Below are 22,054 nucleotides of genomic sequence, written 5' to 3' on the forward strand. Positions count from 1 at the left end.
AACAGCCTGCAGCCGTCTGACAGCGTGCTAAGATTCTATATCTGATGAGGAAGGAAACTGTGGAAAAGCAAAGAAACCACATACTCTAATAACAAGTCAAAACGAAACCGCGAGCGAGGGGCGTGAACCAGGTTCCATGGAGCAAACAGCCAGCAGCAAAAGCGTGTTCACAAGGACAAATCGGACACTGAAAAAGCACGCGTCCGACTCGTGTCTACATTCAAGTAAGCACAAGAGGTATACTAAAGTATACAAGAGGGTCTCTCGATGCTCGACCTAAAAAACAGCTGCCTACAACTAAACACCAACAAAACAGAAGTACTCATCATGGGCCCAAACCCCGACGCCTGGAGCGACACCTGGTGGCCCACCGCCCTCGGAAACCCGCCAGCCCCCACAGACCACGCACGCAACCTGGGAATCATCCTGGACTCCGAGCTCAAAATGGACCGCCAGATCAACTCTGTCTCATCTTCCTGCTTCCAGTCACGCCCTGGTCACCAGCAGACTCGACTACAGCAACGCACTCTACGCCGGAATAAACAAAAACCTCATCCGCAAGCTACAGAACATCCAGAACGACGCCGCAAGACTGGTCCTCAACCTGCCAAAACACTGCCACATCTCCCAGCACCTGCGCACACTCCACTGGCTCCCCGTCGAGGCGAGAATCGCCTTTAAGATGCTCACCCACGCACACAAGGCCCTCCACGGCACCGGACCAGCATACCTGAACAGCCGACTCAAATTCCACGCACCCCAAAGGACCCTACGATCAGCCCAGCTCTCCTACGCCGTGGTCCCCCGCACCAGAAAGACCACATCGGGAGGCCGCTCCTTCTCCTTCCTCGCTGCCAAAGCATGGAACGCCCTTCCGCTCCACCTCAGACAGACAACATCGCTCCCCATCTTCGCAAGAAACCTCAAAACCTGGCTCTTCGACAGACCCCCTCCTTTATGGAATGGAATCTGCACCCCCCCCACCCCTTGCGCCTTGAGACCCTTACGGGTGAGTGGTCGCGCTTTAACAAACCCCTGATTGATTGATATCATGAATTACAATATTTTAGCTTTCTCCCACTGGAAACTTGCTCTGCCCAATAAAAGTCAATGTTAACATGTTCCCCCACGTTTCATTAAAACTCTCCCACATTGTTGTACCAAAATACATTTAAGAATTCTTTATTCATGTACATGAGGGTATACGCTGCTCATGTGCGTGCCTATATTACGTGAATCACGTTTCATTACCTTTAAAGAGAGGCATAATAGATTTGCAATGTCCCTCTCTGTGACATTACTGCACACTGCCTATGCTACTTTGCAAACCCTGCCCCTCTAAAACCTATTTTTTGTTTTGTTTAGGGCTCGTGCCCCCTGTGCTTTTCATTTTTGTACTTGCGGTTTGCTGTTTTCAGTATCTGTATGGACTTAAATATACAAAAGTGATGTTATTACAATCCTTAAAATAGCAAATGTGTCACAAATTGTGGCTTACGTGAGGACGGAGGGACAGGAGACTGATTAGTTAAGTGGTGAATAAATACACCAGCCTCGTCACACTCACACTTCCTTGAAGACTTGACAAGCCTGTCTGCTCTGACACTTCTGGAAAGTTAGGGAAGGATTAGCAGAATGAGCAGCTTTTACTCCCATGGGACCACCAAGAGCAAAGCAGATACAGCGGCCCCGGCTCAACTACGACCTCTTTTTGAAGAACATGGAAATACACATGTAGCTGGGGCGGTCGCCGGGAGGATCTAGATCAGTGATACTCAAAGTACGGCCCGGGGGCCGCATAAAAAACTAGCAGGAGCCAGGCAGCTGACTACGGAGAGGTGACAACCGAAGACAGCTCAACAAAGTGTGACAATCGAAAGTCTTTGACGCGAAGAGACGGTCGGGGGCTTCAGACAGAGAAGAGAAAGAGTCTTTGCACCGGGATCTCAGCCCCAGCCTGGAGAGTGACTGTCACAAGGTGAGATACTCATATGGAGTGAGTAACTGACTTGTGCGGTGAGTGACTCTTAAAGGGGTGAGTAATGAGTGACTGCCACGGACGAGTGAGCGACGAAATCGGGACACGAGGACAGACGCAGTAAGGAGCCCGCAGGGCGATAGAAGACTCCCCACACCCCCCCATCATCGTCAATCCATTACCCTTCCTGGCAGGGGCGGATTGGCAAGGCGGGCATTCGGGCATGGGCCGAAGGGCCGGTGCCTCAGTGCCCTCTGTGGGCCGTTTTTTGTGGTGACTAGGAAAGGGGAGAAAACAAACCTCGGGTGCGTGCGCCGCGTCCCAGTGAACAGGAGAGGAAAGCGTAGGTAGGTGAAGGCTGGCAGGAGCGGCTGAGGGAATAAAAGGCACTGAACGCCTTCACAATTTCAGAACAGCCTGCAGCCGTCTGACAGCGTGCTAAGATTCTATATCTGATGAGGAAGGAAACTGTGGAAAAGCAAAGAAACCACATACTCTAATAACAAGTCAAAACGAAACCGCGAGCGAGGGGCGTGAACCAGGTTCCATGGAGCAAACAGCCAGCAGCAAAAGCGTGTTCACAAGGACAAATCGGACACTGAAAAAGCACGCGTCCGACTCGTGTCTACATTCAAGTAAGCACAAGAGGTATACTAAAGTATACAAGAGGGTCTCTCGATGCTCGACCTAAAAAACAGCTGCCTACAACTAAACACCAACAAAACAGAAGTACTCATCATGGGCCCAAACCCCGACGCCTGGAGCGACACCTGGTGGCCCACCGCCCTCGGAAACCCGCCAGCCCCCACAGACCACGCACGCAACCTGGGAATCATTCTGGACTCCGAGCTCAAAATGGACCGCCAGATCAACTCTGTCTCATCTTCCTGCTTCCAGTCACGCCCTGGTCACCAGCAGACTCGACTACAGCAACGCACTCTACGCCGGAATAAACAAAAACCTCATCCGCAAGCTACAGAACATCCAGAACGACGCCGCAAGACTGGTCCTCAACCTGCCAAAACACTGCCACATCTCCCAGCACCTGCGCACACTCCACTGGCTCCCCGTCGAGGCGAGAATCGCCTTTAAGATGCTCACCCACGCACACAAGGCCCTCCACGGCACCGGACCAGCATACCTGAACAGCCGACTCAAATTCCACGCACCCCAAAGGACCCTACGATCAGCCCAGCTCTCCTACGCCGTGGTCCCCCGCACCAGAAAGACCACATCGGGAGGCCGCTCCTTCTCCTTCCTCGCTGCCAAAGCATGGAACGCCCTTCCGCTCCACCTCAGACAGACAACATCGCTCCCCATCTTCGCAAGAAACCTCAAAACCTGGCTCTTCGACAGACCCCCTCCTTTATGGAATGGAATCTGCACCCCCCCCCACCCCTTGCGCCTTGAGACCCTTACGGGTGAGTGGTCGCGCTTTAACAAACCCCTGATTGATTGATATCATGAATTACAATATTTTAGCTTTCTCCCACTGGAAACTTGCTCTGCCCAATAAAAGTCAATGTTAACATGTTCCCCCACGTTTCATTAAAACTCTCCCACATTGTTGTACCAAAATACATTTAAGAATTCTTTATTCATGTACATGAGGGTATACGCTGCTCATGTGCGTGCCTATATTACGTGAATCACGTTTCATTACCTTTAAAGAGAGGCATAATAGATTTGCAATGTCCCTCTCTGTGACATTACTGCACACTGCCTATGCTACTTTGCAAACCCTGCCCCTCTAAAACCTATTTTTTGTTTTGTTTAGGGCTCGTGCCCCCTGTGCTTTTCATTTTTGTACTTGCGGTTTGCTGTTTTCAGTATCTGTATGGACTTAAATATACAAAAGTGATGTTATTACAATCCTTAAAATAGCAAATGTGTCACAAATTGTGGCTTACGTGAGGACGGAGGGACAGGAGACTGATTAGTTAAGTGGTGAATAAATACACCAGCCTCGTCACACTCACACTTCCTTGAAGACTTGACAAGCCTGTCTGCTCTGACACTTCTGGAAAGTTAGGGAAGGATTAGCAGAATGAGCAGCTTTTACTCCCATGGGACCACCAAGAGCAAAGCAGATACAGCGGCCCCGGCTCAACTACGACCTCTTTTTGAAGAACATGGAAATACACATGTAGCTGGGGCGGTCGCCGGGAGGATCTAGATCAGTGATACTCAAAGTACGGCCCGGGGGCCGCATAAGGCCCTCCTGGTCTTTACATACGGACCCCTCGGCAGCAGCAACACTGGGCTGCTGTTTACTCGAGTTAGAACTAACATGAACAAGAAACGTACATATACAGCAAACACTTACTTACAGGTTAATTGCAGTTAGGAAAATGAAGTAACAAGGCCTTTAACTTTAGGAACACCTTCATTCTTAAAGGCAACCACTAGATATACATGCTTTGTTTCCCCATCCCAGACTTTACACCCCGCTGGCATCAGTGCGGCCCTCGGTCACACCACAGACCAAACTTTGCGCCCCCCGGGGAAAATGTTTGTGAGTACCCATGACCTAGATCAACAAAATGCGGGAGTAGTTAGACAGGAGGATAAAACAGAAGCTTGCATCTCTAAAAGGCACAAACAGGAACCAATGAAAACAAGCATTGGCATAGCCAATAGGTCGCGCCTTTGGGACCTTATAAGTGTTTAACCATGCAACAGTTGATGTTGTTGCACCACGGATATTGTGCTGGATAACTAAACACTTATAAGGTCCCAAAGGCACGACCTAGTGACTATGCCAATGCTTGCTTACCTGATGGGCATTGGTTGACCGCTATACAACAACAAATAATATCTGGGGGTCAAAAAAAGAGTCAGTAAGTCTAGCAGGAGAGACCACTACACCAAATGCATACAAGACAGTATCAGTGAGAAATAATAGTTAGTGAACGGTCAAGTCAAGACTCAGAAGTACATGGAGAAAAAAAAACTATTGTTCCCATCAGAAGCCACACTGTACCGCCCTTATTGTCATCATTTGGGATCTCCTTACCCAGGAGACAAGATGGCCGGTAAATAATTACCGTGACCGAAAAGTGATGTGAGGGCAGAGCAGAAGGGTATGATAGTGGCTAATGACAAAAGCAGTGTATAGTGATAGGAGTGGAAAAGTGAAGGGTAATTATAAAATTAGGTGAATTGGGTGGAAAAAAGAATTTTTATTAATATCCCCCAATCCCTAAGATTAAAAGGCAGGTGTGGGTGCAGGTTTTAAATAATAACCGCACGTAATGGTGGTCGACATGTTTCTGCATTTCACAAGAACAGATTTTCTAATGCATTCCTCAGGACCTAAAAAGGTACACTACTGCTTTGTAAATATAAATAAAGTAAATAATAAAAATATCACCTGGACATCCAGGCGTACTCAACCGTATACTGTCAGTGCATAATGGTAAAGGATCCAACATGTAAAACAAACAAACAAACAAACGGAGAAACAAATAGGACACTTAATGTTATACATATTGTTTCGTTTGTAATCATAATGGCATTGCAATATGTTCTTTCGTACTAGGATATCATCTCAAGTATACACTCACCCTTCTGTGTAGGTTGAGAGGCTTCACCCCACCTGGCTGCAGCGCAGGTAAAAGGAGCACCGCTCTGGGGATAATCATATTGTATTTGCAGAGCGGTTAGTTATGTGACACTTGACAAAACAAATTGAAAATAGAGTGTACTTCGAGACGAGAGGTTGTCTAGACCTCTTATAGAATCAAGTGGTGACCAGGCTAGGCGTGACCGCCGTAATCTATCACAATCAATAGGGATGACCACCCAGCGTTGGTATCTTTTGAGTCTATCGCATTATGTATAGGGGCGAAGTACTCACTGAGCGCTCAAAACGGGCGTAAGAATGGGTCGCTCTCATGATTAGCCCAACACTCGTTAATCACACGGAGACCTGTTATACATGGCAAACGCTCCGTGTGAGCATTATTTAAAAGCGCACAAGTAATACGAGGTCAAAGGTTGACCGCTACCTGGTTACTGAGGCCCCAGTGAGGTTGAGTCATATTTGGGGGAGTTTTAGCCTCATCAGATGATGCTGTGCAGGCCCAGCCTAGGTGCAATGAGGCGCAGTCGGTGCTGCCTGGGAGTGCGTTCTTTCACTTTCAGTTGACGGGGCTGCCCCCCTTTACTCTGGTGAAAGCCACAAACGGGATTCAAGTCGATCTTCTCATCACAGACTTTTCAGGTGGAAAAAATGTCAAATGTTTGCTGAGGCCTTGAAAAGAGCGACCCAACTCCAGCAGTGAGGGCCAATGAGCATTGTTGAGACAAAATAATCCTGTCTGAGGATCAATGCAGACAACAACAACAACAACAACAGATGAATCCCGGAGAGCAGGCTCGAGACCCTCCAGCCCCAGACAGTGTTTGTATCTCTTGACCTCACCTGGGGTTTAATGTGGTGCTGTGGGTCCTGGGCTCCCTGCTGTGGTCCTGGGCTCCCTGCTGTGGTCCTGGGCTCCCTGCTGTGGGGCCTGGGCTTCCTGCTGTGGGGCCTGGGCTCCCTGCTGTGGTCCTGGGCTCCCTGCTGTGGGGCCTGGGCTCCCTGCTGTGGGCCTGGGCTCCCTGCTGTGGGGCCTGGGCTCCCTGCTGTGGGTCCTGGGCTCCCTGCTGTGGGTCCTGGGCTCCCTGCTGTGGGTCCTGGGCTCCCTGCTGTGGGTCCTGGGCTCCCTGCTGTGGGTCCTGGGCTCCCTGCTGTGGGTCCTGGGCTCCCTGCTGTGGGGCCTGGGCTCCCTGCTGTGGGTCCTGGGCTCCCTGCTGTGGGTCCTGGGCTCCCTGCTGTGGGTCCTGGGCTCCCTGCTGTGGGGCCTGGGCTCCCTGCTGTGGTCCCTGGGCTCCCTGCTGTGGGGCCTGGGCTCCCTGCTGTGGTCCTGGGCTCCCTGCTGTGGGGCCTGGGCTCCCTGCTGTGGTCCTGGGCTCCCTGCTGTGGTCCTGGTCTCCCTGCTGTGGGGCCTGTGCCCCCTGCTGTGGGGCCTGGGCTCCCTGCTGTGGGCCCTGGGCTCCCTGATGTGGGTGCTGGGCTCCCTGCTGTGGGTCCTGGGCTCCCTGCTGTGGGTCCTGGGCTCCCTGCTGTGGGTCCTGGGCTCCCTGCTGTGGGTCCTGGGCTCCCTGCTGTGGGCCCTGGGCTCCCTGCTGTGGGTCCTGGGCTCCCTGCTGTGGTCCTGGGCTCCCTGCTGTGGGTCCTGGGCTCCCTGCTGTGGGTCCTGGGCTCCCTGGTGTGGGGCCTGGGCTCCCTGGTGTGGGCCCTGGGCTCCCTGCTGTGGTCCTGGGCTCCCTGCTGTGGGGCCTGGGCTCCCTGCTGTGGTCCTGGGCTCCCTGCTGTGGTCCTGGTCTCCCTGCTGTGGGGCCTGTGCCCCCTGCTGTGGTCCTGGGCTCCCTGCTGTGGGTCCTGGGCTCCCTGCTGTGGGTGCTGGGCTCCCTGCTGTGGGTGCTGGGCTCCCTGCTGTGGGGCCTGGGCTCCCTGCTGTGGGTCCTGGGCTCCCTGCTGTGGGGCCTGGGCTCCCTGCTGTGGGTGCTGGGCTCCCTGCTGTGGGTCCTGGGCTCCCTGCTGTGGGGCCTGGGCTCCCTGCTGTGGTCCTGGGCTCCCTGCTGTGGTCCTGGTCTCCCTGCTGTGGGGCCTGTGCCCCCTGCTGTGGTCCTGGGCTCCCTGCTGTGGGTCCTGGGCTCCCTGCTGTGGGTGCTGGGCTCCCTGCTGTGGGTGCTGGGCTCCCTGCTGTGGGGCCTGGGCTCCCTGCTGTGGGTCCTGGGCTCCCTGCTGTGGGGCCTGGGCTCCCTGCTGTGGGTGCTGGGCTCCCTGCTGTGGGTCCTGGGCTCCCTGCTGTGGGTCCTGGGCTCCCTGCTGTGGGGCCTGGGCTCCCTGCTGTGGTCCTGGGCTCCCTGCTGTGGGTCCTGGGCTCCCTGCTGTGGGTCCTGGGCTCCCTGCTGAGGGTCGTGTTGAGCTTTGTAAGGTCTTTGTGTAACCCCAGGACTGAACCATGAGCGGGGAGAAGAGGCTGTTTATGGACAACTGCGCATGCGCTGGGGACAGACACTGCTTCCCATAGCGCGGGTGAAAGAGGCCTTGGATTAACTGCGCATGCGCTGGGGACAGACACTGCTTCCCATAGCGCGGGTGAAAGAGGCCTTGGATTAACTGCGCATGCGCTGAGGACAGACACCGCTGTGAAGGTAGTAATCCAACTCCAGAAGTCGTTGAAAGAAAGATTCACAGCACGGAGCGCAGCACAGGCCCCGACAGCACGGAGCGCAGTAAAGGGCCACACCTCAGAGCCAGCACAGGTGGGACGGGGTCCGATCAGGGACATAAAGAAGCCCAACAATGACGGTGTCCGCTCGGGGCCACAATGAGTGAGAAGCAACATCTACCTCCCGCCACGGAGCACGAGGCGCCTCGCGGCACAGCACAGGGTGAGATGTATTTCTGTGCAGAGCTTCTCTAGGGGGAGGTGGTCTTTGCTCTGCGCATGCGTAGTGAGGCTGCGCGTCCTCTATCTACAGCAGGTCATAGGCTGCGCTCCGTGCAAGGTCCTCACTCGCCGATGGGGTGTAGTGTCTTCGCCCCGCACGTGCGCAGCTGTGACGAGCGATCCTGCGTGTGCGCGGCCGCGAGACGCCATGTTTGTTCTCGCGCGCGATGGTGGCTCGTGATACGTCGTGAGCGCGCGCGTCACTCCTGGGGGAATAACACACCGGGCCCCACTCCTCACAGGCGGCCGGTGCCCCCGGGGAGCCCCCGCAGCCCCCACTGACCGGAGCACGAGGAGAGGGGAGGGAGGCCTCTGACCCCGCAGGTCCACACGTTTAATGACGAGCATCCGAGGGGGTCTGTTTTATGAGACACAATATCTGGTATTTAGCTTACAAAGCTGCTCCATTGTGCTTTTATATTTATTTATTTATTTATACCTAATAGTCAACCTTGTTAAGAAATTCTCAGGGTATTTTATCTCGAACGCTAAAAAGCAATGACTGTTGGAAAGAACAAAGATACCTAGTTCTAGAATGATCCAGGGGTCTGGAGAGAGAGACAGACACTTGGACACTTTATGTTTAATTATCTCCCTTCTGCATTTTCTATTTTAAGAGAAAAGCTCGGCCTTTCCTGTTCACATAGATCACTATATGTGACAAGACATATTTGCCACAAAAAGCACCTGAGCCTAGCGCGAGTGATCCTAATGTTGAAGGCCTTGGTGAATGTGGAAACTACACACACAAGGGATAGACAAGAAGATAACTATGGAGATAACCACACAGGACTCAACTTTCTTAATATTTGTATCTAAGAGTCCATACACATTACCTGTATACGTTTGACTCTCGGTCCTTTTATCAATCTATTCTCCGAAATATATATTGAACGAAAAGCATGGTGTACTCAATATTGATATCTAGGCGCCTATACTCTTTACCTGGGTCCGCTTAAAAATCAGTCGGAGATGCTTCTACCTGTATACGCTTGACAGTCAGTCCACAGGTGATGACCTTTTATCGATATATTCTCTGTCTGCAGTACACTGCACATTACAAAGATAAATCAAGGGTTGATCGAAAAGCATGGTGTACTCAACATTGATATCTCGGATCCTATACTCTTTACCTGTGTGCGCTTAAAAATCAGTCCCTTATCGGAGATGCTTCTACCTGTACACACTTGACAGTCAGTCCACAGGTGATGACCTTTTATCGATATATTCTCTGTCTGCAGTACACTGAACATTACAAAGATAAATCAAGGGTTGATCGAAAAGCATGGTGTACTCAACATTGATATCTAGGAGCCTATACTCTTTACCTGTGTGCGCTTAAAAATCAGTCCCTTATGGGAGATGCTTCTACCTGTACACACTTGACAGTCAGTCCACAGGTGATGACCTTTTATCGATATATTCTCTGTCTGCAGTACACTGCACATTACAAAAATAAATCAAGGGGTATCTATGTCGTTGACCGAAAAGCATGGTGTACTCAATATTGATATGTCTGAGCCTATACTCATTACCTGTGTCCGCTTAAAAATCAGTCCCTTATCAAGAGATGCTTCTACAGTAGATGGATGGCTGTTGTCCCTTGTGATGATAGCATGGACCACTACTATGTAAACAAAATGCGAGACAACTGTTTAAGTATCCTCAGCATCCAATCTATTGATACAATGTGACGCACTGATCTGTGACTACCCAAAGATGTCACACTGTAGTCGATGGTAATAAACTATGTGTTTGTGTTTCTTAGTTTGGCCTGAGTATATCATACAGCCATTACCAATACCGAGAAAACAATCGAAGTGTCCCTATCAACGCTGAACTAGAGGGAAAAAGGAACTTGAACATCCCTTGTAACCGAGAACTTCTTTATCTATATGTTATTTTGCGGCTGAATTAGATTCAACCCTCGGTCAAATATCGCTTAGAGGACATACTAGACATTAGTATAGGCAATTGTTAATGCCCGAAATGCTACGGTGGGTGAGAAAAGACTATACAGTGTTTGCCAAACACAAAAGTTGCCGGCTGCCAACCTAGATATATTTATATGGTCGTTTAAATATGGTATCTACGGACGTTAAGGGCAAGGGTATGACAACACCCTCCCTACCGACAGAGTAGAAGGGGCCCTTGGGTCCCAGCCCTGAAAGTGGCACCGTAGCAAATGCATGCATGTGGGATGGTGTCTGCTGCGTTAAATGTATGCATGTGGGATGGTGTCTGCTGTGTCAAATGTATGCATGTGGGATGGTGTCTGCTGCGTTAAATGTATGCATGTGGGATGGTGTCTGCTGTGTTAAATTTATGCCTGTGGGGTGGTGTCTGCTGTGTCAAATGTATGCATGTGGGATGGCGTCTGCTGTGTTAAATGTATGCATGTGGGATGGTGTCTGCTGTGTCAAATGTATGCATGTGGGATGGTGTCTGCTGTGTCAAATGTATGCATGTGGGATGGTGTCTGCTGTGTCAAATGTATGCATGTGAGATGGTGTCTGCTGTGTTAAATGTATGCCTGTGGGGTGGTGTCTGCTGTGTCAAATGTATGCATGTGGGATGGTGTCTGCTGTGCCAAATGTATGCATGTGGGGTGGTGTCTGCTGTGTCAAATGTATGCATGTGGGATGGTGTCCGCTGTGTCAAATGTATGCATGTGAGATGGTGTCTGCTGTGTTAAATGTATGCCTGTGGGGTGGTGTCTGCTGTGTCAAATGTATGCATGTGAGATGGTGTCTGCTGTGTTAAATGTATGCCTGTGGGGTGGTGTCTGCTGTGTCAAATGTATGCATGTGGGATGGTGTCTGCTGTGTCAAATGTATGCATCGGGATGGTGTCTGCTGTGTCAAATGTATGCATGTGGGATGGTGTCTGCTGTGCCAAATGTATGCATGTGGGGTGGTGTCTGCTGTGTCAAATGTATGCATGTGGGATGGTGTCTGCTGTGCCAAATGTATGCATGTGGGGTGGTGTCTGCTGTGTCAAATGTATGCATGTGGGATGGTGTCTGCTGTGTCAAATGTATGCATGTGAGATGGTGTCTGCTGTGTTAAATGTATGCCTGTGGGGTGGTGTCTGCTGTGTCAAATGTATGCATGTGGGATGGTGTCTGCTGTGCCAAATGTATGCATGTGGGGTGGTGTCTGCTGTGTCAAATGTATGCATGTGGGATGGTGTCTGCTGTGTCAAATGTATGCATCGGGATGGTGTCTGCTGTGTCAAATGTATGCATGTGGGATGGTGTCTGCTGTGTCAAATGTATGCATGTGGGATGGTGTCTGCTGTGTTAAATGTATGCCTGTGGGGTGGTGTCTGCTGTGTCAAATGTATGCATTTGGGATGGTGTCTGCTGTGCCAAATGTATGCATGTGGGGTGGTGTCTGCTGTGTCAAATGTATGCATGTGGGGTGGTGTCTGCTGTGTCAAATGTATGCATGTGGGATGGTGTCTGCTGTGTTAAATGTATGCCTGTGGGGTGGTGTCTGCTGTGTCAAATGTATGCATGTGAGATGGTGTCTGCTGTGTCAAATGTATGCATGTGGGATGGTGTCTGCTGTGTCAAATGTATGCATGTGAGATGGTGTCTGCTGTGTCAAATGTATGCATGTGGGATGGTGTCTGCTGTGTCAAATGTATGCATGTGGGATGGTGTCTGCTGTGTCAAATGTATGCCTGTGGGGTGGTGTCTGCTGTGTCAAATGTATGCATGTGAGATGGTGTCTGCTGTGTCGAATGTATGCATGTGGGATGGTGTCTGCTGTGTTAAATGTATGCATGTGAGATGGTGTCTGCTGTGTCAAATGTATGCATGTGGGATGGTGTCTGCTGTGTCAAATGTATGCATGTGGGATGGTGTCTGCTGTGTCAAATGTATGCATGTGGGATGGTGTCTGCTGTGTCAAATGTATGCATGTGAGATGGTGTCTGCTGTGTCAAATGAATGCATGTGGGATGGTGTCTGCTGTGTTAAATGTATGCATGTGGGATGGTGTCTGCTGTGTTAAATGTATGCATGTGGGATGGTGTCTGCTGTGTCAAATGTATGCATGTGGGATGGTGTCTGCTGTGTCAAATGTATGCATGTGGGACGGTGTCTGCTGTGTTAAATGTATGCATGTGGGATGGTGTCTGCTGTGTCAAATGTATGCATGTGGGACGGTGTCTGCTGTGTTAAATGTATGCCTGTGGGGTGGTGTCTGCTGTGTCAAATGTATGCATGTGGGATGGTGTCTGCTGTGTCAAATGTATGCATGTGGGACGGTGTCTGCTGTGTTAAATGTATGCATGTGGGATGGTGTCTGCTGTGTCAAATGTATGCATGTGGGACAGTGTCTGCTGTGTTAAATGTATGCCTGTGGGGTGGTGTCTGCTGTGTCAAATGTATGCATGTGGGGTGGTGTCTGCTGTGTCAAATGTATGCATGTGGGATGGTGTCTGCTGTGTCAAATGTATGCATGTGAGATGGTGTCTGCTGTGTTAAATGTATGCCTGTGGGGTGGTGTCTGCTGTGTCAAATGTATGCATGTGGGATGGTGTCTGCTGTGCCAAATGTATGCATGTGGGGTGGTGTCTGCTGTGTCAAATGTGTGCATGTGGGATGGTGTCTGCTGTGTCAAATGTATGCATGTGAGATGGTGTCTGCTGTGTCAAATGTATGCATGTCGGATGGTGTCTGCTGTGTTAAATGTATGCATGTGGGATGGTGTCTGCTGTGTTAAATGTATGCATGTGAGATGGTGTCTGCTGTGTCAAATGTATGCATGTCGGATGGTGTTTGCTGTGTTAAATGTATGCATGTGAGATGGTGTCTGCTGTGTCAAATGTATGCATGTCGGATGGTGTTTGCTGTGTTAAATGTATGCATGTGAGATGGTGTCTGCTGTGTCAAATGTATGCATGTCGGATGGTGTCTGCTGTGTTAAATGTATGCATGTGGGATGGTGTCTGCTGTGTTAAATGTATGCATGTGGGATGGTGTCTGCTGTATCAAATGTATGCATGTGAGATGGTGTCTGCTGTGTCAAATGTATGCATGTCGGATGGTGTCTGCTGTGTTAAATGTATGCATGTGGGATGGTGTCTGCTGTGTTAAATGTATGCATGTGAGATGGTGTCTGCTGTGTCAAATGTATGCATGTCGGATGGTGTTTGCTGTGTTAAATGTATGCATGTGGGATGGTGTCTGCTGTGTTAAATGTATGCATGTGAGATGGTGTCTGCTGTGTTAAATGTATGCATGTGGGATGGAGTCTGCTGTGTCAAATGTATGCATGTGGGATGGAGTCTGCTGTGTCAAATGTATGCATGTGGGATGGTGTCTGCTGTGTTAAATGTATGCATGTGGGATGGTGTCTGCTGTGTTAAATGTATGCCTGTGGGGTGGTGTCTGCTGTGTCAAATGTATGCATGTCGGATGGTGTCTGCTGTGTTAAATGTATGCACGTGGGATGGTCTCTGCTGTGTCAAATGTATGCATGTGGGATGGTGTCCGCTCTGTTAAATGTATGCATGTGAGATGGTGTCTGCTGTGTTAAATGTATGCATGTGAGATGGTGTCTGCTGTGTTAAATGTATGCATGTGGGATGGTGTCTGCTGTGCCAAATGTATGCATGTGGGGTGGTGTCTGCTGTGTCAAATGTATGCATGTGGGATGGTGTCTGCTGTGTCAAATGTATGCATGTGGGATGGAGTCTGCTGTTTCAAATGTATGCATGTGGGACAGTGTCTGCTGGGTCAAATGTATGCATGTGGGATGGTGTCTGCTGTGTTAAATGTATGCATGTGGGATGGCGTCTGCTGTGTCAAATGTATGCATTTGGGATGGTGTCTGCTGTGTTAAATGTATGCATGCGGGATGGTGTCTGCTGTGTTAAATGTATGCATGTGGGATGGAGCCTGCTGTTTCAAATGTATGCATGTGGGACAGTGTCTGCTGGGTCAAATGTATGCATGTGGGATGGTGTCTGCTGTGTTAAATGTATGCATGTGGGATGGCGTCTGCTGTGTCAAATGTATGCATTTGGGATGGTGTCTGCTGTGTTAAATGTATGCATGCGGGATGGTGTCTGCTGTGTCAAATGTATGCATGTGGGATGGTGTCTGCTGTGTTAAATGTATGCATGTGGGATGGTGTCTGTTGTGTCAAATGTATGCATGTGGGATGGTGTCTTCTGTGTTAAATGTATGCATGTGGGATGGTGTCTGCTGTGTTAAATGTATGCATGCGGGATGGTGTCTGCTGTGTCAAATGTATGCATTTGGGATGGTGTCTGCTGTGTTAAATGTATGCATGTCGGATGGTGTCTGCTGTGTTAAATGTATGCATTGGGATGGTGTCTGCTGTGTTAAATGTATGCATGCGGGCTGTGTTAAATGTATGCATGTCGGATGGTGTCTGCTGTGTTAAATGTATGCATTGGGATGGTGTCTGCTGTGTTAAATGTATGCATGCGGGATGGTGTCTGCTGTGTCAAATGTATGCATGTGGGATGGTGTCTGCTGTGTTAAATGTTCAGCGTGTTCTTTAGTCAGTCCTCGACAGAAATGAAAAACAAAGTTAGTTTGTCATTCAGTTTGGCCGGTCTCGGAGAGGCCTGATTTATGGTATAATCTCCAAATTGCACTTGCTGTGCTATGAACTTTGTTTTTAGGCTACCATGCTGTCATGAATGTTCAAATCAATTAGATCTTCTGAGCAGCTGCAGTGCCTGCTTGCCTTACGTTACTGAGAACTGCAGTCACGCAGTCTGTCTCTGGGTAGTGCCCTTCCATTTCTGGTGCTTTGTAGTAGTTTTAAGATCTTTTTACAGGTTCCCATTACTCAATTGAGTGTAATTTCTGATTTTTATAAGTTTTCCTCATGATTTTGCTCATGATAAAGTGTCACTCATACATGTTGAAATGTCACTCATAATTACAATGAAATTTTGAAAATGTCACACATTGCAACCTGAAACCTTGGCAGCAATGTGTGTGATAGCTGTATTGGATGAACATGGACTTTGAGAGTGTCCCCCGGGATATAAACGTTCTTCTGGGGTTACCTCTTTGCCCAGGGATGTGGGGATGGTTCTGTAAGCCTTGGTAGAGCTGGAGACCAGGTCACTTAGAAGCGGGTGATGGTACACATAGAGTGAAGCAAGAACCCATGTGCATAGAATGTGTACACATGGAGTGAAGCAATAACCCATGGACATAGAATGTGTACACATTGAGTGAAGCAAGAACCCATGGACATAGAATGTGTACACATGGAGTGAAGCAAGAACCCATGGACATAGAATGTGTACACATGGAGTGAAGCAAGAACCCATGGACATAGAATGTGTACACATTGAGTGAAGCAAGAACCCATGGACATAGAATGTGAACACATTGAGTGAAGCAAGAACCCATGGACATAGAATGTGTACACATGGAGTGAAGCAAGAACCCATGGACATAGAATGTGTACACATTGATACACATGGAGTGAAGCAAGAACCCATGTACATAGAATGTGTACACATGGAGTGACGCAAGAACCCATGGACATAGAATGTGTACACATTGAGTGAAGCAAGAACCCATGGACATAGAATGTGTACACATGGAGTGAAGCAAGAACCCATGGACATAGAATGTGTACACATGGAGTGAAGCAAGAACCCATGGACATAGAATGTGTACACATTGAGTGAAGCAAGAACCCATGGACATAGAATGTGAACACATTGAGTGAAGCAAGAACCCATGGACATAGAATGTGTACACATGGAGTGAAGCAAGAACCCATGGACATAGAATGTGTACACATAGAGTGAAGCAAGAACCCATGTACATAGAATGTGTACACATGGAGTGAAGCAAGAACCCATGGACATAGAATGTGTACACATGGAGTGAAGCAAGAACATATGGACATAGAATGTGTACACATGGAGTGAAGCAAGAACCCATGGACATAGAATGTGTACACATGGAGTGAAGCAAGAACCCATGGACATAGAATGTGTACACATGGAGTGAAGCAAGAACCTATGGACATAGACTGTGTAGACATGGAGTGAAGCAAGAACCCATGGACATAGAATGTGTATACATGGAGTGAAGCAAGAACCCATGGACATAGAATGTGTACACATGGAGTGAAGCAAGAACCTATGGACGTAGGAGACATGGAGTGAAGCAAGAACCTATGGACATAGAATGTGTACACATGGAGTGAAGCAAGAACCCATGGACATAGAATGTGTACACATGGAGTGAAGCAAGAACCCATGGACATAGAATGTGTACACATGGAGTGAAGCAAGAACCCATGGACATAGAATGTGTACACATGGAGTGAAGCAAGAACCCATGGACATAGAATGTGTACACATGGAGTGAAGGAAGAACCCAGGGACATAGAATGTGTACACATGGAGTGCAGCAAGAACCCATGGACATAGAATGTGTACACATTGAGTGAAGCGAGTGAAGCAAGAGCCCATGGACATAGAATGTGTACACATTGATACACATGGAGTGAAGCAAGAACCCATGTACATAGAATGTGTACACATGGAGTGAAGCAAGAACCCATGGACATAGAATGTGTACACATGGAGTGAAGCAAGAACCCATGGACATAGAATGTGTACACATGGAGTGAAGCAATAACCCATGGACATAGAATGTGTACACATGGAGTGAAGCAAGAACTCATGGACATAGAATGTGTACACATTGAGTGAAGCAAGAGCCCATGGACATAGAATGTGTACACATGGAGTGAAGCAAGAACCCATGTACATAGAATGTGTACACATGGAGTGAAGCAAGAACCCATGGACATAGAATGTGTACACATGGAGTGAAGCAAGAACCCATGGACATATAATGTGTACACATGGAGTGAAGCAAGAACCCATGTACATAGAATGTGTACACATGGAGTGAAGCAAGAACCCATGTACATAGAATGTGTACACATGGAGTGAAGCAAGAACCCATGGACATAGAATGTGTACACATTGAGTGAAGCAAGAGCCCATGGACATAGAATGAGTACACATGGAGTGAAGCAAGAACCCATGTACATAGAATGTGTACACATGGAGTGAAGCAAGAACCCATGGACATAGAATGTATACACATGGAGTGAAGCAAGAACCCATGGACATAGAATGTGTACACATGGAGTGAAGCAAGAACCCATGGACATAGAATGTGTACACATTGAGTGAAGCAAGAACCCATGGACATAGAATTTGTAGCTCTGGCCAGTTGCGCTTAACTCCAAATAACAACAACAACCTGTGGCTGCTTCAGGGAGACTGAGGAGGCAAAGGTTTGATTCAAAGCAGAGAGCGCTCGAGACACACGCACGAGACAACAGAGGCCGCAAGAAGCCTCTGGGCAGGAGGGTTATTAATAATAGGATTGCAGCATTTATGGCCGTGAGCTCAGCCTGGTGGCAGAAAGGATGCTCTGCAGCCACAGTGTGCGTCACAAGGTTACAAGTCAATGGGTTTAAAGCAGAGATTCAGGGCAAGCATTCATTTCATTTGATGTAAGCACCGTGAAGAATGATGCTTTGTGTTTATTAGCAGGTAAACATACGCACTTTCTACAGAGGAATAGTATTTGTATCTGTTCACACGCTTCTTTCATAGTGTCATACGCAGGGCTTTAAGTGGGCCGGGTCTCTATTACAGTCTCATCATTTCAGAAATGATGCTTTGTGTTTATTAGCAGGTAAACATGCGTACTTTCTACAGAGGAATAGTATTTGTATCTGTTCACAGGCTTCTTTCATATTGTCATACACGGGGCTTTAAGTGGGACGGGACTCTATCTAGCAGGACCACCCTTCACTCTTTATGTCAATTCAAAGAGACTCCTTATAGTTCTTTCACAGTCTCATCGTTTCAGAAATGATGCTTTGTGTTTCTTAGCAGGTAAACATGCGTACTTTCACCAGAGGAATAGTATTTGTATCTGTTCACAGGCTTCTTTCATAGTGTCACCCGCAGGGCTTTAAGTGGGACGGATCTCTATCTAGCAGGACCACCCTTCACTCTTTATGTCAATTCAAAGAGACTCCTTATAGTTCTTTCACAGTCTCTGCATTTCAGAAATGATGCTGTGTGTTTATTTGCAGGTAAACATACGTACTTTCTACAGAGGAATAGTATTTGTATCTGTTCACAGGCTTCTTTCATATTGTCATACACGGGGCTTTAAGTGGGACGGGACTCTATCTAGCAGGACCACCCTTCACTCTTTATGTCAATTCAAAGAGACTCCTTATAGTTCTTTCACAGTCTCTGCATTTCAGAAATGATGCTTTGTGTTTATTAGCAGGTAAACATGCGCACTTTCACCAGAGGAATAGTATTTGTGTCTGTTCACAGGCTTCTTTCATATTGTCATACGCGGGGCTTTAAGTGGGACGGGTCTCTCTCTAGCAGGACCACCCTTCACTATGTATCAATTCAAAGAGACTCCTTATAGTTCTTTCACAGTCTCATCATTTCAGAAGTGATGCTTTGTGTTTATTAGCAGGTAAACATGCGTACTTTCTACAGAGGAATAGTATTTGTATCAGTTCACAGGCTTCTTTCATATTGTCCTACGCGGGGCTTTAAGTGGGACGGGACTCTATCTAGCAGGACCACCCTTCACTATGTATGTCAATTCAAAGAGACTCCTTATAGTTCTTTCACAGTCTCTGCATTTCAGAAATGATGCTTTGTGTTTATTAGCAGGTAAACATGCGCACTTTCACCAGAGGAATAGTATTTGTATCAGTTCATAGGCTTCTTTCATATTGTCCTACGTGGGGCTTTAAGTGGGACGGGTCTCTCTCTAGCAGGACCACCCTTCACTCTTTGTGTCAATTCAAAGAGACTACTGATAGTTCTTTCACAGTCTCATCATTTCAGAAATGATGCTTTGCGTTTATTAGCAGGTAAACATGCGTACTTTCTACAGAGGAATAGTATTTGTATCTGTGCACAGGCTTCTTTCATATTGTCCTACGTGGGGCTTTAAGTGGGACGGGTTTCTATCTAGCCGGACCACCCTTCACTATGTATGTCAATTCAAAGAGACTCCTTATAGTCCTTTCACAGTCTCATCATTTCAGAAATGATGCTTTGTGTTTATTAGCAGGTAAACATGCGTACTTTCTACGGAGGAATAGTATTTGTATCTGTTCACAGGCTTCTTTCATATTGTCACACTCGGGCTTTAAGTGGGACGGGTTTCTATCTAGCCGGACCACCCTTCACTCTTTGTGTCAATTCAAAGAGACTCCTTATAATTCTTTCACAGTCTCTGCATTTCAGAAATGATGCTTTGTGTTTATTAGCAGGTAAACATGCGCACTTTCACCAGAGGAATAGTATTTGTATCAGTTCACAGGCTTCTTTCATATTGTCCTACGCAGGGCTTTAAGTGGGACGGGACTCTATCTAGCAGGACCACCCTTCACTATGTATGTCAATTCAAAGAGACTCCTTATAATTCTTTCACAGTCTCTGCATTTCAGAAATGATGCTTTGTGTTTATTAGCAGGTAAACATGCGCACTTTCACCAGAGGAATAGTATTTGTATCAGTTCACAGGCTTCTTTCATATTGTCCTGCGCAGGGCTTTAAGTAGGACGGGTCTCTCTCTAGCAGGACCACCCTTCACTCTTTGTGTCAATTCAAAGAGACTCCTGATAGTTCTTTCACAGTCTCATCATTTCAGAAATGATGCTTTGTGTTTATTAGCAGGTAAACATGCGTACTTTCTACAGAGGAATAGTATTTGTATCTGTCCACAGGCTTCTTTCATATTGTCATAGGCGGGGCTTTAAGTGGGACGGATCTCTATCTAGCAGGACCCCCCTTCACTATGTATGTCAATTCAAAGAGACTCCTTATAGTTCTTTCACAGTCTCATCATTTCAGAAATGATGCTTTGTGTTTATTAGCAGGTAAACATGCGTACTTTCTACAGAGGAATAGTATTTGTATCTGTCCACAGGCTTCTTTCATATTGTCATAGGCGGGGCTTTAAGTGGGACGGATCTCTATCTAGCAGGACCCCCCTTCACTATGTATGTCAATTCCAAGAGACTCCTTATAGTTCTTTCACAGTCTCATCATTTCAGAAATGATGCTTTGTGTTTATTAGCAGGTAAACATGCGTACTTTCTACAGAGGAATAGTATTTGTATCTGTCCACAGGCTTCTTTCATATTGTCATAGGCGGGGCTTTAAGTGGGACGGATCTCTATCTAGCAGGACCCCCCTTCACTATGTATGTCAATTCCAAGAGACTCCTTATAGTTCTTTCACAGTCTCATCATTTCAGAAATGATGCTTTGTGTTTATTAGCAGGTAAACATGCGTACTTTCTACAGAGGAATAGTATTTGTATCTGTCCACAGGCTTCTTTCATATTGTCATACGCAGGGCTTTAAGTGGGACGGGACTCTATCTAGCAGGACCACCCTTCACTCTTTATGCCAATTCAAAGAGACTCCTTATAGTTCTTTCACAGTCTCATCATTTCAGGAATGATGCTTTGTGTTTATTAGGAGGGAAACATGCGTACTTTCACCAGAGGAATAGTATTTGTATCTGTATCTGTTCACAGGCTTCTTTCATATTGTCATACGCAGGGCTTTAAGTGGGACGGGTCTCTATCGAGCAGGACCACCCTTCACTCTTTATGTCAATTCAAAGAGACTCCTTATAGTTCTTTCACAGTCTCATCATTTCAGGAATGATGCTTTGTGTTTATTAGTAGGTAAACATGCGCACTTTCACCAGAGGAATAGTATTTGTATCAGTTCACAGGCTTCTTTCATATTGTCCTACGCGGGGCTTTAAGTGGGACGGGACTCTATCTAGCAGGACCACCCTTCACTATGTATGTCAATTCAAAGAGACTCCTTATAGTTCTTTCACAGTCTCATCATTTCAGAAATGATGCTTTGTGTTTATTAGCAGGTAAACATGCGTACTTTCTACAGAGGAATAGTATTTGTGTCTGTTCACAGGCTTCTTTCATATTGTCCTACGCGGGGCTTTAAGTGGGACGGGTTTCTATCTAGCCGGACCACCCTTCACTATGTATGTCAATTCAAAGAGACTCCTTATAATTCTTTCACAGTCTCTGCATTTCAGAAATGATGCTTTGTGTTTATTAGCAGGTAAACATGCGCACTTTCACCAGAGGAATAGTATTTGTATCAGTTCACAGGCTTCTTTCATATTGTCCTACGCGGGGCTTTAAGTGGGACGGGACTCTATCTAGCAGGACCACCCTTCACTATGTATGTCAATTCAAAGAGACTCCTTATAATTCTTTCACAGTCTCTGCATTTCAGAAATGATGCTTTGTGTTTATTAGCAGGTAAACATGCGCACTTTCACCAGAGGAATAGTATTTGTATCAGTTCACAGGCTTCTTTCATATTGTCCTACGCAGGGCTTTAAGTGGGACGGGTCTCTCTCTAGCAGGACCACCCTTCACTCTTTGTGTCAATTCAAAGAGACTCCTGATAGTTCTTTCACAGTCTCATCATTTCAG

The 22,054-nt window shown here is 47.5% G+C and overlaps 1 protein-coding gene and 1 long non-coding RNA gene across 4 annotated transcripts in view; one reads left to right on the plus strand and one right to left on the minus strand.

Moving 5' to 3' along the window:
* The window catches only part of LOC144805609 (uncharacterized), a 54,387-nt gene extending 46,348 nt beyond the window's left edge, over positions 1-8,039 (minus strand). The window contains exon 1 of one of the 2 annotated variants that reach the window (XM_078672132.1): positions 7,941-8,039. The gene's annotated coding sequence lies outside the window, so the exon portion shown is untranslated. Of the gene's footprint in view, positions 1-6,404; positions 6,565-7,940 lie in introns of those variants that run through there. The other variant, XM_078672131.1, reaches the window with a different exon arrangement.
* Positions 8,040-8,780: 741 nt separating this feature from the next.
* The window catches only part of LOC144805597 (uncharacterized), a 62,577-nt gene continuing 49,303 nt past the window's right edge, over positions 8,781-22,054 (plus strand). Inside the window, exon 1 of one of the 2 annotated variants that reach the window (XR_013605552.1) lies at positions 8,781-8,866. This is a non-coding gene — a long non-coding RNA (uncharacterized LOC144805597). The remainder of the gene's footprint in view (positions 8,867-22,054) is intronic. The other variant, XR_013605553.1, reaches the window with a different exon arrangement.

The sequence above is a fragment of the Lissotriton helveticus genome (assembly GCF_964261635.1).
Source record: "Lissotriton helveticus chromosome 1_1 unlocalized genomic scaffold, aLisHel1.1 SUPER_1_unloc_16, whole genome shotgun sequence".
Classification (NCBI taxonomy): domain Eukaryota; kingdom Metazoa; phylum Chordata; class Amphibia; order Caudata; family Salamandridae; genus Lissotriton; species Lissotriton helveticus.